Source organism: Podarcis liolepis (assembly GCF_965112155.1).
Source record: "Podarcis liolepis genome assembly, chromosome: 10".
NCBI lineage: Eukaryota > Metazoa > Chordata > Lepidosauria > Squamata > Lacertidae > Podarcis > Podarcis liolepis.
In genome coordinates, this window is record NC_139562.1 from 18,463,759 (window position 1) to 18,476,903 (window position 13,145).

The following is a 13,145-nucleotide window of genomic DNA, read 5'->3' on the forward strand; positions in this document are numbered from 1 at the left end:
CATTGCAAGGGGTTGGACTAGATGATCCTTGGAGTCCCTTCCAACTCTACAATTCTATGATAATTTTAGGTTTGCATAATTAAAATGAATTAAAGAGCTTTGATGCTATGGTGCAACATACCCACTTAAAAAACAACAACATCAGGAACATGATGGGAAAATGCACTACAGTGTGGAATAATAATCAATTAAATCTATTTTCCAATACCTTGAACTTCAATGCTGTATTCAAACTAGCTGATGAGCAATGTCAGTCTGTCAGAGGTGAATCTGTCATGGTAAGGAAACTCAATTTTGGGCAGGAATAGCCTAGATTTACCAAGCCATTAATTTAACAAAGATACAGCCATAGTCTTATTAATATGGGAATGAGCCCAAACCAGGCAGCAATCCTATACACAGGAATCCATCTTACTGTGCAATGTTTTACATGCCTGTTTAGAAGTACCAGTGGGGCTTACTTCTAAGCAGGCATGTAAAACCTCACTTTTATTCTTTTGAAATCAATGAGAGTTAAGTTAGTTTGACTCAATTCTCCCATTGGTTTTAACAGTAACTAGTTTTGTTTGGATCCAACTCATTATCTTTATCTAAATAGAAATGCAGTTTCTAATGTTCTGCATCCCATGCACTCAACGTTCTGTCACAGTTCATAATGACTAAGGAAGAGGTTTGATCTACCAGCAATTTCTTACTATTTTAAACTGCTATGTTAATTTTATTACCTTATAGTATATAAATACCAAATAATAAATCAATAAAATACATTATTGGAGTACAATCCATTAGGAAACACTGCTTTGCAAACTCTCATGGTCAACTCTCATTCCTTTATTGTGGACTTGGTTGGAAGACCAATTTGAAACTTGTAACTGTAATATACGATAAATAAGCAGCAAGTTTATTCATGCTTTTAGTTAGGTTACATTACCTGTCATTGACTTATCTTTGATTTTTTAAAATGTATTGTTTTTGATGGATGCTACTACTACTACTACTACTACTAGTAGTAGTAGTATTATGCTTTGCAACCACATGCTAGATAAGCAAGAAGTGGGGATGGAGGGAATGAATCAGAATTATTAGAAGAGGAAGACAATCTTCTTGGTGGATTAAGTTTTACATTGAGTTCAGGGATTACTTGTGCTCACTGGAACTAGTAATGCAGAAGGCAGAGATGCCAACAGTAACTAGTGTTCTAAATCACAATGCCAATCACCCTAAAAGGACATATTTCAGGGGGGGGTGTGATCATTTGTTATTTCACATGGGCTCAGCATGGAAGTCAGAGCTACTGTTATACAAAATCAACAGTTGCTCACCTTGTTTCCTGTTTCCTATACTAACATCTATCCAGGTGATATAGGAGGAACCACCCATGTGATAGTTGGAGAAACGAGAAATGCAGTTACAAGGGAAGGATCTTTATCACAAAGTGTTTTTAAAACCAAGCATCATTTCGCTTCCTTAAATAGTCTTCTTCATAACAATTTTTCATATGGCTACTGCATATTTTATCTTCCTAGGCCTATTTTTAGTAGATTATCTTCACACTCTTTTGGGAAGTTATGCTTTATACTATAGCACCACAAGAGGATAACTGTTTCATACACACAAAAAGAGAAGACAAATTATGCATCCTGGGAAATAGATGGTAATGTCATTAAATTGGCCTTCTTTGTGTGTGTTTGTAGGAACAGAGAAGAACAGCCTGATCCTAACCATAGTTATTCAGAAGTAAATCCCACTGAACTCAATGGGATTTAGGCTGCAATCTTACACCCACTGACCTGGGAGCAGTGGTGGATTGATGGTCTATGCAGCCCTGTGTGTAGTCCTTTTGGGGGCCCTTTGCATTCAGCTACATAAACATGGCTATGCCTGAAAATATGATGGAGCTAAATGCATAAGCATAAGTGAGTTAATAACTTCAGTTTTTAAATGTACTATTATATTACTATACATTGGAATCTGCTGACCTGGTGGGCCCTGCCACCTGAGGCAGTAGCCTCATGGCCCTGCTGCTATAGCATGAGGACCTTCAAGGAAACAATTCTGAGGATGTTCAGAAAAGATGCATTGGTTCTTGGGTCTACCAGAAAAGTAGACCTGCCAATGGGACTGGATGCCATCATGCCAACAGAAGGGAGGGAAAACTGCACAACCAGGACTGAGAGCCAACAGCTTCATTAACATACAGATTTACTGTCACATAGTTTTTCTACATGGAGATAGAAGCAACCTGCTGGCCATAGCAATACTTTGGGATTGAGATTGGCTGAATGGTGCCCCTCCCTCAACTCACAGTCAGAAGGCAAAGCTTTAGGCTTGGCTGTGATGTGACCTCAAGGGGGAAAAGGTTGCAGGTGGGTAAATGTGGCAAGCTGGAGGGTAAGCTAGAACCTTTCTTTCAGATGGACTAAGGTTATTTAGATTGCTTTACTTACTTGACTGAGCCTGGAAGTAAATCCACATCAAGGAACAGGGAGGGTGTATACATTTGTAATGCATTTGCTGAAAAGGTTGATGACTATGGAGCTAAATATGTTTATTCCTGATCAGTGCTGTGTGGTGGCTACTACTGAAACTTTAACCTAGTCTTGTTTAACTAGGGATGAGTACAGAAAAAGAACTGGTGACTGCATGGTTCCTCTAATTCAGCTCAGTGCAATATTTGCCCTCTTTTCATGACAGCATAGAGCACCGTTAATTCAGACTCAGTATATAATTTACAATACCCCTTCTGTGATGCTATTCCTTAATCAGTATTCCTTCCCTCTACTACATTGATGCCTATGATTATTCTTCCCTGTGTGACCACGTTGTATCTACTTTAGATGAGTCACATTCTATTGATTCCAGTCAATTATTGTATGGCAACAAGACATGCTGGTTTCAATTATATCCTTCAGTCTAAAGTGAATTTTTCCCAGGGTCATATAACCTACAAGACTGATTACCAAACTCCAAAGCAACTTCCTAAATGTTGATCATAGTAAGATGATGTTTCTATTCAACCCGCACTTAGTGAATCAGGCTGGGAGAAAGAGGCTGTGTACACCCTTTGAAACTCACAGGGGTTATCTTATGTACGTAACAGTTTGCAACTGTTCTTGCATCTTTGTGTGATGTTATAATCTAAAGCAGCACAACTATCTGTGTTGTCTGTACAGATCAGCATGTTTTCAAACTAGTTCTCAACAATGTTCTCTATTACCCTCCTGTCAATTAGTGTTTCCACAGACCTTTTCCTTCTTTAAAATATAATAATAATAATAATAATAATAATAATAATAGTAATAATAATAATTTTTTGCATTCTCTCAAAAGAGAGGGGCTAGAAACTGGTGTTTTGATATACAGTGGTACCTCAAGTTACAAACCCCTCAGGTTACAAACGCTTCAGGTTACAAACTCCGCTAACCTGGAACCTCAAGTTGAAAACTTTGCCCCAGGATGAGAACGGAAATCATGTGCTGGTGACGCAGCAGCAGCAAGAGGCCCCATTAGCGAAAGCACGCCTCTAGTTAAGAACAGTTTCAGGTTAAGAACAGACCTCCGGAATGAATTAAGTTTGTAACTAGAGGTACCACGTACCTATAGACAGAGGATCTATATTGGTTTACAGAGGTGGCTAAGTTATTGTGCTGCTTCCTATTTTGTCCATTTCATTCATAGGCAAGTTAAATGTGGTGCAGGGAAGTAGTACAGTCCTACAAGTCAATAGGTTTGCCCCAATAGGAGATGACTTGAGGAAGTACTCTCTGTGTATGCATGTATTCAGCAAGTGCTTGAGAAGTGCATTCTTGATGCAAAATGGATTACAAACTTTCCAGCAGAATGCACTTTAGAATGAGTACAGGGTGGGGACCAAAGGCAGACAAAATACCCCAGAAGGAGCACAACATGTCCCCCATCAGAGGTACTACCCCTCACCTAATACCTCATACACCCCTCAACCTGTATATTTCTAAATAAATGTATATATTACAAAACACAATAAGTTTCCTATGACCTCCTTCCAAAAGAAGCCCATTACAGGCAAAAGCTTCACCCCTGTAACTTCTGACTGCTTGGGCAATTAATGTATATGTATCAGTGCACTGTTTTGGCATAAAGAACACAGGCCAGACTATTTATCCATCAAGCCCAGTACTGGCTGCTCTGGTTTCCCCATCTCCTGTTATCTAGATTGAGTCTGGGACCTTCTGCATGCAAAGCATGTGCTCTCCCACTAACCTATGGATTCTGCCCTGAATAATGTAGCTGCCATTCAAAAGGTGCTTAAAAAGGCCTCTGATTGAAATAAATGAAGGTTGTGCTGCAGCAGTACTTGGCTTCTAACCACTGTGTGTCACTTTAGGCATGAGAATATCAGCTACTTAATGCTCTGAACCCCTGCCAGCATAAGATCAATTCAATGCCAGAGTAGTGCATGCCAGGATTTATAATATTGGATTGGCACCTCTGCTTTCTTTCTAACCTGTGACGTGCCAGGTGTCACATATTTTGCTGTGGAAGACTTTCCAAATTATTCTCACTTAATGTTGACTTCAGGTATGATGATGACATATGCTTCAAACATCACTTTTTTAAAACCAGGGATCATTTTTTTTTTAGTACCAAATACTGCTATGGATGGACAAAACTGTCAATTTTTTCAGCCACTTCACTGCATTTCCACATCAGCTTGGAATTTAAACTAAAAAATTCTCCTTAAAATTATCAACATTTTAGTATACTTTAATACACATTTTGTACACATTACATATATTTAATGTAATTTTTCCTAATATATGCATTTTCACAAGCAAATTCCCTAATTTTTATGAACTTTCCCCCATATACAGTGGTGCCTCGCAAGACAAATGCCTCGCAAGACGGAAAACTCGCTAGACGAAAGAGTTTTCCGTTTTGGAGGTGCTTCGCAAAACAAATTTCCTATGGGCTTGCTTCGCAAGACAATGTCTTGCGAGTTCCTGCTGGTTCCCCCCCCCCTTTTTCTAAGCCGCTAATCCGCTTATCAGCTGATCCGATCAGCAGATAAGCCGCTAAAAGCTGCTAATAGCGCTAATCCGCAAATCCGTCAGTGGGCTTGCTTCGCAAGACGAAAAAATCGCTAGACGAAGAGAATCACAGAACGGATTCTTTTCGTCTTGCGAGGCACCACTGTATATTCAGCTGTGTGCACATTATTTGGTTGGAGAATAGCATCACAAAATTTGGAGATGTGCAAATGTCAAAGGATAGCTGTGATTCATTTCATGTATTGTTTGGGGAAGTGCAAGTTAGGTATAAAGGTAAAGGTAAAGGGACCCCTGACCATTAGGTCCAGTCGTGGCTGACTCTGGGGTTGCGGCGCTCATCTCGCTTTATTGGCCGAGGGAGCCAGCGTACAGCTTCCAGGTCATGTGGCCAGCATGACTAAGCCGCTTCTGGCGAACCAGAGCAGCGCACGGAAATGCCGTTTACCTTCCTGCCGGAGCAGTACCTATTTATCTACTTGCACTTTGACGTGCTTTTGAACTGCATGCTCACCTTAAAATGTGAATTGAACTACATTTGTCCTCCAAACATCCCAATTCAATCCCAATCCTCAATTTGCTTTTTGGATATACCTTTTAAAGATTTCCATCATAGTAATTTTGGATTAGGGTCATCATAAATTCACATTGTTTCCACTTCAATCAATATTTGCCTTTAAAAATTGTTACCATTAGAAGTCTTAACAACCCCAACAACCCCCTATTCCTTTTGCCATACAGTATTATACAAATCCTCTTTGCTTTAAAATTACCAATTGCACTAAGATGAACAATGATTTCTTTGAAAAAAATTATATGAGGGTGTTCTGGTAAATGTGGCACGTATTTTTCATTTCAACCAGCAGGTTGCATTTTGCCATTGCAGCACTAAACATTTTTACCTAGAGTCATTCTTTTTAAATCATTCACTGAAATAAAATTGCAATAAAGCTGCTCAGAATAACTCTTTTTGTTACCATTAAAAAATCATCATCAAAACACCACAAGCAGCTGCTACACAGTCCCTAATTGGACTGGTTAAATCATTGACTGTAAATCTGTACGTTTTATTACACTGCTACTTTGAATAATTGTTCTCTGAGGACATTCGAAGCCCCATTTACAGAGACTTTTGGAAAAAGTGTTATAGAAGTGTTGGAAGCATGCAATAAGAAAAAAGAGCTGTTTTGTTCAAGAGACATAATGAGGCAACCCAAAATGTTGTTATGTACTAAATAAATCAAAATCCTCTCCCAGCATACCATGCAAAAATTTCTAAAAGACATTAATTTTAAAGCAATCACCTTGGCATGGGTGGTAGAAAAAGAACATGCTCTCGACTGTTTGGTGCTGTGGATGTGAACTCCAAGACCACAGTATGATCCAAGCAGTTATCAACTAGTCACCTGCACCACAAATGCATTTCTAAATAGCCATAGTTTTTCTTACAGAATTCAAGTAACTGCAGTTGCGCAAAAGTGGTTGAAATCTCTAGGCGCTTGCAGCTACCACTTCTATTATTGAATAAGCTCCAAATTTGTTTAACAGTTGAGTAACAGGCAGAGCCACTCCATTCTATTCCCCTTCCTCCTAATTTTATGCCTCTTCTCCAACAGTAAAGCACTCTATGCCCACTGTACTATGTACTATTTTGTTTCTTAGGAGTTGGACAAGAGACACTGGTACTTCATCCAGCTACATTCAGATCTTGGGTTTCTCCATTGATTTCTATGGGCAGCTCTCATGTCTGTCCATGGGGACATTTAAAAATAGTTTCTCCGTGTGAACAAGGAAAAGATCTGTACAGACCACAAATGTACGTATCTTCCTTTTACAGTCACCCCATTCAATTCATCTGCCTACTCAGTTTTTGTTGAGAAATAACTGGGGAACATCAGATAATCCTGAAGTCCCATGTGTGGGGGGAACTAACTATGAAAGAAAAATGGCTAACTACCTGAATTCAAAAAGCTTGCAGGGCTTGACTCTCTCTTTGGCCAAAAGAGCCCCCAGCAGAGTTTAAAACACAGATCTATGCAACGTTTACAAAGAATGGGAAATATAGGTTGTCCCAGTATTGAGCATTTAAAATTGTGCTCCTCACCTCTACCCCCATCAGAGTGAATAGATCATCAACTTTTGTAAGTTTAAACGCTTTACTTACAATAATTCATGCATCATTCAATACAACAGCAGAAACAACACAGACAATGTATTATTGATTGCAAACTTGGAGTCTGGGCATGGAGCACGAGTCTTACATGTCTGCTCAGTTTACATGATTCAACCAGAAGAAAAGGGGATGTGACACCATAGAGTCTGCTCTAAGAATTTAGAACTCTGTGGTCCTTAACTCCTTCACATACTAACTAGTATAGATATGTATTGTTACTGTAGGTTTGACTCCAAAAACTTCCACATTTTCAGTTTTATCTTTCTCTCAACAACAGCCAGACAGCATTTCATGGGGATTGAGCAACCCGCAGCGTTCGTAACCCGAGATATGACTGTATTTTGGTAAACTTCAGGGTTCCCCAGAGTCTGATAATACCTCAACTCTTGTGAATGGCTTTTGCAGTTTATGGCTACATAAATGACATCATTCAACTGAATTAGAGTACAGTATAAGTAGCCAAACACAAGGCAGCAGAGGTGGCAATCCAGCTTCTACAGGGAGGAAACCTGTTGGAGTCAACAGCACTGGGAGAAGCCAGAACCCTTGGCTCAGACCACCGCTCCAGTCGCTATGCCTCTATACCAGGGGTCAACCTTTTTCAGCAGGGGGCCGGTCCACTGTCCCTCAGACCTTGTGGGGGCCAGACTATATTTTGAAAAAAATAAAAATAAATGAATTCCTATGCACCACAAATAACCCAGAGATGCATTTTAAATAAAAGCACACATTCTACTCATGTACAAACATACTGATTCCCGGACCGTCCGCAGGCCGGATTTAGAAGGCAATTGGGCCGGATCCAGTCCCTGGGCCTTAGTTTGCCTACCCATGCTCTATATCCACCTTGTCAGTTGGAAGCTGCCTTATATTGAGACAGTCTATTGGTCCATCTAGCTCAATATAGTCTGCCCTGACTGTCGGTGGCTCTCCAAGGTTCCAGACAGGGAACATTCCCAGTCCTACTGGGAATTGAACCTGGGGCTTTCAATATGCAAGCAGATGCTCTGCATCAAAAGAAGCTTCTCTCATTACTGCATCTCCAGAATGAGAAGAAAAGACTTACTGGTAGATGCAAAAAATATTAACCTTCCCAGAATGGTCTGCTTGTCAGCTTCTCACCCATTTGCCATGAGTTTTGTTGGGCCTGCAAAAACCTACTTTTCACAAGCCATCAATCCAGGCAAGCCTTTTTTCTGAGGTAAAATAAGTTGTGGGGAAAGAAAAGCCCCCAAAATACAAATAATAATAATAATAATAAAATTAAAACAGAGGGACAGGCCACAGGTTTACAATCTAATAGATATGATATAAAAATGGAGGGAGAAAGGGAAGAGGAAAATTAGCAAATTCATGTAACCACATAACTGTCATGACCAAGTGGAAAGGCCTATGATGGGAACAGTTCTGGGAGGGGAAGAACCAAATGGCAGCTGATCCAGCAAGGCCAAGTAAATGGGTCATGTTGTCTCGCCTGTTCCTGTAGTCACCTGTTCCTGTAATGCAGCTAGGTAGAATGCAAACTAACTTTTTATCCTCTCAGCAAATTTTTGAGATAGCTCATTATCAATTCTCATTTTACAGATGAGGAATGGAAGGGGAGAGAGAAAGAGAGAATTTCCCAAAACAACTCTATGGCAGAAGCTAGTTTTTTACTCAGCTCTCAACCACACAGGATTTAAGGCAGCACTACCACTATGGGTTCTTTTATTAGGAAGGGTGGGATATAGGAGATAGATAGATAGATAGATAGATAGATAGATAGATAGATAGATTACTGTACTACATCCACTCACTGCTAATGGCTTATTCAAAGGATACTGACTATTATCCTACCATGCCTTTTGCCTCTGTGAAGGCTGCTCGAAATTTCCCACTGCTAGAGAAAGCCAACTGTCAATATTTACTGGGCCAAATACTGAAAGTATTTAAAACTCAGGCTTCAAAGGCTTAAAATAAAATGTATTCCTTAGGGGAAAGTGCTGAAAACAGAATAAAATGGATCACAAACTTCTGCCATCCAAATGAAAAACAGACATATGCAAAAATGTTAGCCAACAGTTGAACAAATGGTGAGAAAGAGAAATGGATGCAACAATTATCTTTTGGCACCAGAAAATACAGAAAAACAAGAGGGAAGGAGAGAGAAGACACACATCTTCATTGTAGAGCTTCTCTTGTTTGTTGTTTGCCCTGACCTCTGACAGTTGTTTCTGTGGGACATACTTCTGTTTTGTTTGACCTATATGACACTACTTTAGCTTGGAACTATTTTACTTGTTTTTATTATTGTATGATTTTTTTATGGTTGTTGTAAATTGGGAAGGATTCTAGGTCCATGGAGGAGCATCTGCTTTGCATGCAGAAGGTCCCAGGTTCAATCCCAAGTATCTCTAGATAGGGCTGGATGAGACCCCTGTCTGAAATATTGGAGAGCTGCTGCCACTCACTGTGTAGACAAGATTGATGCACCAATGATCTAACTCAGTAAAATACAGCTTCCCATGTCCTGAGACCTTATGGTGAAGTAAGGGTATGAAATTTTATAAAAATCACAGAGGCTGTTGAATTATGTATTTTCCAAATCAAACATTTTAAAGCTAGGTCGAAGAAAGAAACTCCATAGTCTAGAAGAGAATGGAGTCACATTAGGAGAATCCATATTGTAGTGTAGTAAGTGATTTGGTGGAGGTGTTGAAGTCCCTGACAGCGATTAGATGGGCTGTCCTGATGTAACAGAGAAGAGAGGAGCAGAAGGGTATCTCGTGATCATTGGCAGAGCTTCTTAGAGGGGGAACATTGGCAGAAGCAAGGTCCAGGATTTAACACACTGTGCCCACTAGACAATACACATAAGCTTGCAGCCGGTTTGACAAAAGGGAAGATTCATGAAGACAGAAACTCTGAATTCATGCAGGATGAATAAATCAGCTGCATAGCATGCAGACTGAAACAGAAAGATTAAGTGTCTTGTCCTCCTTGATGCACAGTCTTCTTAGCACATATTTTAAGCACAATTAAGCATGATAATTTGTCAGGATAGAGTTGTTAATAATAACATGGTTTATCATGCTTCTACTTTTCTACCTTATTTGCCCTTGGAAAGCTTCCTGCTTTATCTCTTATTTCTTGCTAAGGCTCAAGGCTAACCTTGTCAAGCAACAAGGCAAAGCAATGTGCTTCAGACAACAGCACAACAGACGCGGTGGTGGGGAACTGATGAAATCAGGAATTGGTAGAATGGTACTGTAAGACCTTTTTAAAAAACTGTTTGCCCTAGCGGGGGTGGAAAAGCATACCACTTGGGCTCCATTTCAGGGAGCAAATTGTTTGTGGCTGTCACTATTAAGGCCCTTGTACAGAACATGACCAGATGTGGCTTCCTGACCTGCCCATTACATCTAGGAGTGGCACAGTAGAATATGAACTCACTTAATAACTTTAGGATAATTTGGGTGGGAAATGAGTTTGCTTGCCTTACCCCCTCTGATATTTGAATTCTACATTTACATCTAAACATGTTAATTTATAAGATGCAGATTTGTATCTATGGAACCATGTGCAAAATATTTGGTGTGGCTTCTCAGCAACACAGGCCACAACTGGCTTAAACAGTACACCTGTGAGTTCACACATTTCTGTCTATACATATACAGTAATAAAAATGTAATAACGTCCTCATGCTACAGTTTGTTTGGCCGCAGACAGGTGGTGCTGCAAACTACCGTATGAAGAGATTGCAGCAGCCCCACAGGAGTTGCCCTTTTCTTCTTGCTCCTCTGCCTGCCATCCCTGCGGGCCCTGCCCCCTTGATCCAGATCCCCAGTATGGCTACTGCCCACTTATCCTCGGAGGAAGAATCAGATAAACTATTAATATTTTTTTTAATACAAGGCATCCATTGATTTCCAAAAATCACATGCCTTTCCCCAAGAAACAAAGATGATTTCTCACTTTGCATAAGAGAGACATTTATATTAGCCAAACTTCTAAATATAATATTGCATGTCTACTTTGTGATTCAAACAATATTTTCTTTCTTGGCTCAGGAATATATTTTCTTATTGATAGAGGAAAAGTATGCCAGTGCTTGATTGTGTGTTAGAATTATTCTGAAACAAGGGATAAAACAATTAATCCCTACCACAGAAACAATGCATGCTCTATTTTTATATTTCAAAAATGCTCTGTCTTATAATTTAACTCCTTAATGGGGGTATGTGTGAGAATGTTTCTCTCATATTATCAGATTTGAAGTGCTTGCTGTAGGGGGGAAAATCCTAGGTTTTGTTTTTCAGACTGGAGTACTGCATCCAATCTTCTTTAGTACAGATTCTATTTTTGAAATGAAAGGGGAAAAGGAATCCTGCTTCCATAAATGCCTGAGCTTTCACCACCCATAATTCATTCTTTTTCTGCCCAAATTTATGACTGTAGTGGGGCCTAGGAAATGTTCACTACTATCCCACCTGCCAAAAACAAAAAGCCAAAGGACCGGATCACAAGTGTGACTAGCAGGTCCCTGTGATCAAAGGCAGCTGCCTATAATTCAGAGAAGACGACAAGGTCGCTAATAAACAGCAGTGAACTGTGCCTGCTTTTGTAAGTTCTGTGTAAAATCAGGGACACCAAACAGTCATAATAGATGGGTTTAATTCTCACACTGAACATACCAGAGCAGCTGCAGGCAAACTCAAAAGCAGGGGACCAGATTAAAGCCAGATCTGCCCCATTCACAGTATGAAGTGAGGGACATGCATCCAAGCTGCACGTGCACCAGACCCTTAGAACAAAAAGAGTGCATAGATGAGAAAGCTCACTCCTCTCTATAGCTCTCATCACCCCCCAAATGTTTTATTATCTCTTGAGCCAGTATCAGAGCTCAGCTGAGGAGAACAGTTTTTTTTTGGGGGGGGGGGGAGGAGGACAGGGCCTTCTCTACTGTTAGGCAGCCATCTCAGGTGGTGTATGAGGGACCGCATCATGCTCCAGCTGATTCCCTCAGGGACTGGGGTCCCAGCATCAGAAGATACAAGCATTCACCAAAGAGGACAAATCCAAATTAAACAAGGTCAAGCAAAGAGAATCAGTCTGTCCAAACATCATCCAGAGACAATCTCACAGGGCATTCAGGAAACAGAACATAAAGCCATCAGTACCTGTACTGTTTCCAGCAACTGGGAGACTCGGAAGGTAGGCCTTATATCCTCTGGCCTCCAAACCCACACATGCTAGCAGTGAAGGAGTATCAAGGATTGCTTACTCACAAATAGACTACTTACTCATACATAGGCCAATGACTCCTACAGTGACATCACTTTTCAGCCTGGATCTGAAGCCTGTGCTATCAAGGATTGCAGGGGTTGCTCCACTTCTTCCTCAGAAAGTCCCCGGGGTTCTTTATGAAGCCAAAGGCTCCCTGAAAGGGAGTACCAGCATTGGATTCAGTCTCTTCCCGTGCCCCCAATTTCTCAAAGTTATCAAATTGGGGGTGTCTGATTCATCTTCTGAGGGCTCCATGTCTGATACCAGGTCAGGCCTAGATTCCAGGGCAGAACAGGGTGGTAGCAGCAGTGAGGGGACGTGTAGGCCACATCACCAACACCTCCTAAGCTAACTTGCTGCCCTAAGGTACAGCAGGGAACGCTGTTGCAGTAAAATACAACTGCCAGCTGGTCTCCGCCCACCTTTTTGTGTGACTGAGGTGGACTTCCTGTCTTGCAATTAAACAAATAGGTCCCCCCTCTCTCTCTCTCTCTCTCTCTCACACACACACACACACACACACAACCCAAGATGAAACTAACCACACTAACAAAAATTAGAAAGAATCTAGTCAAATAGTTAGCTGACTTAACCAGTTGGAATTAAATTATGATCCCTTTCACTGCATGCTCTGATAGACATAAGGCCATACTGAGCCTTGGGTAACTGGGTATAATCCCACC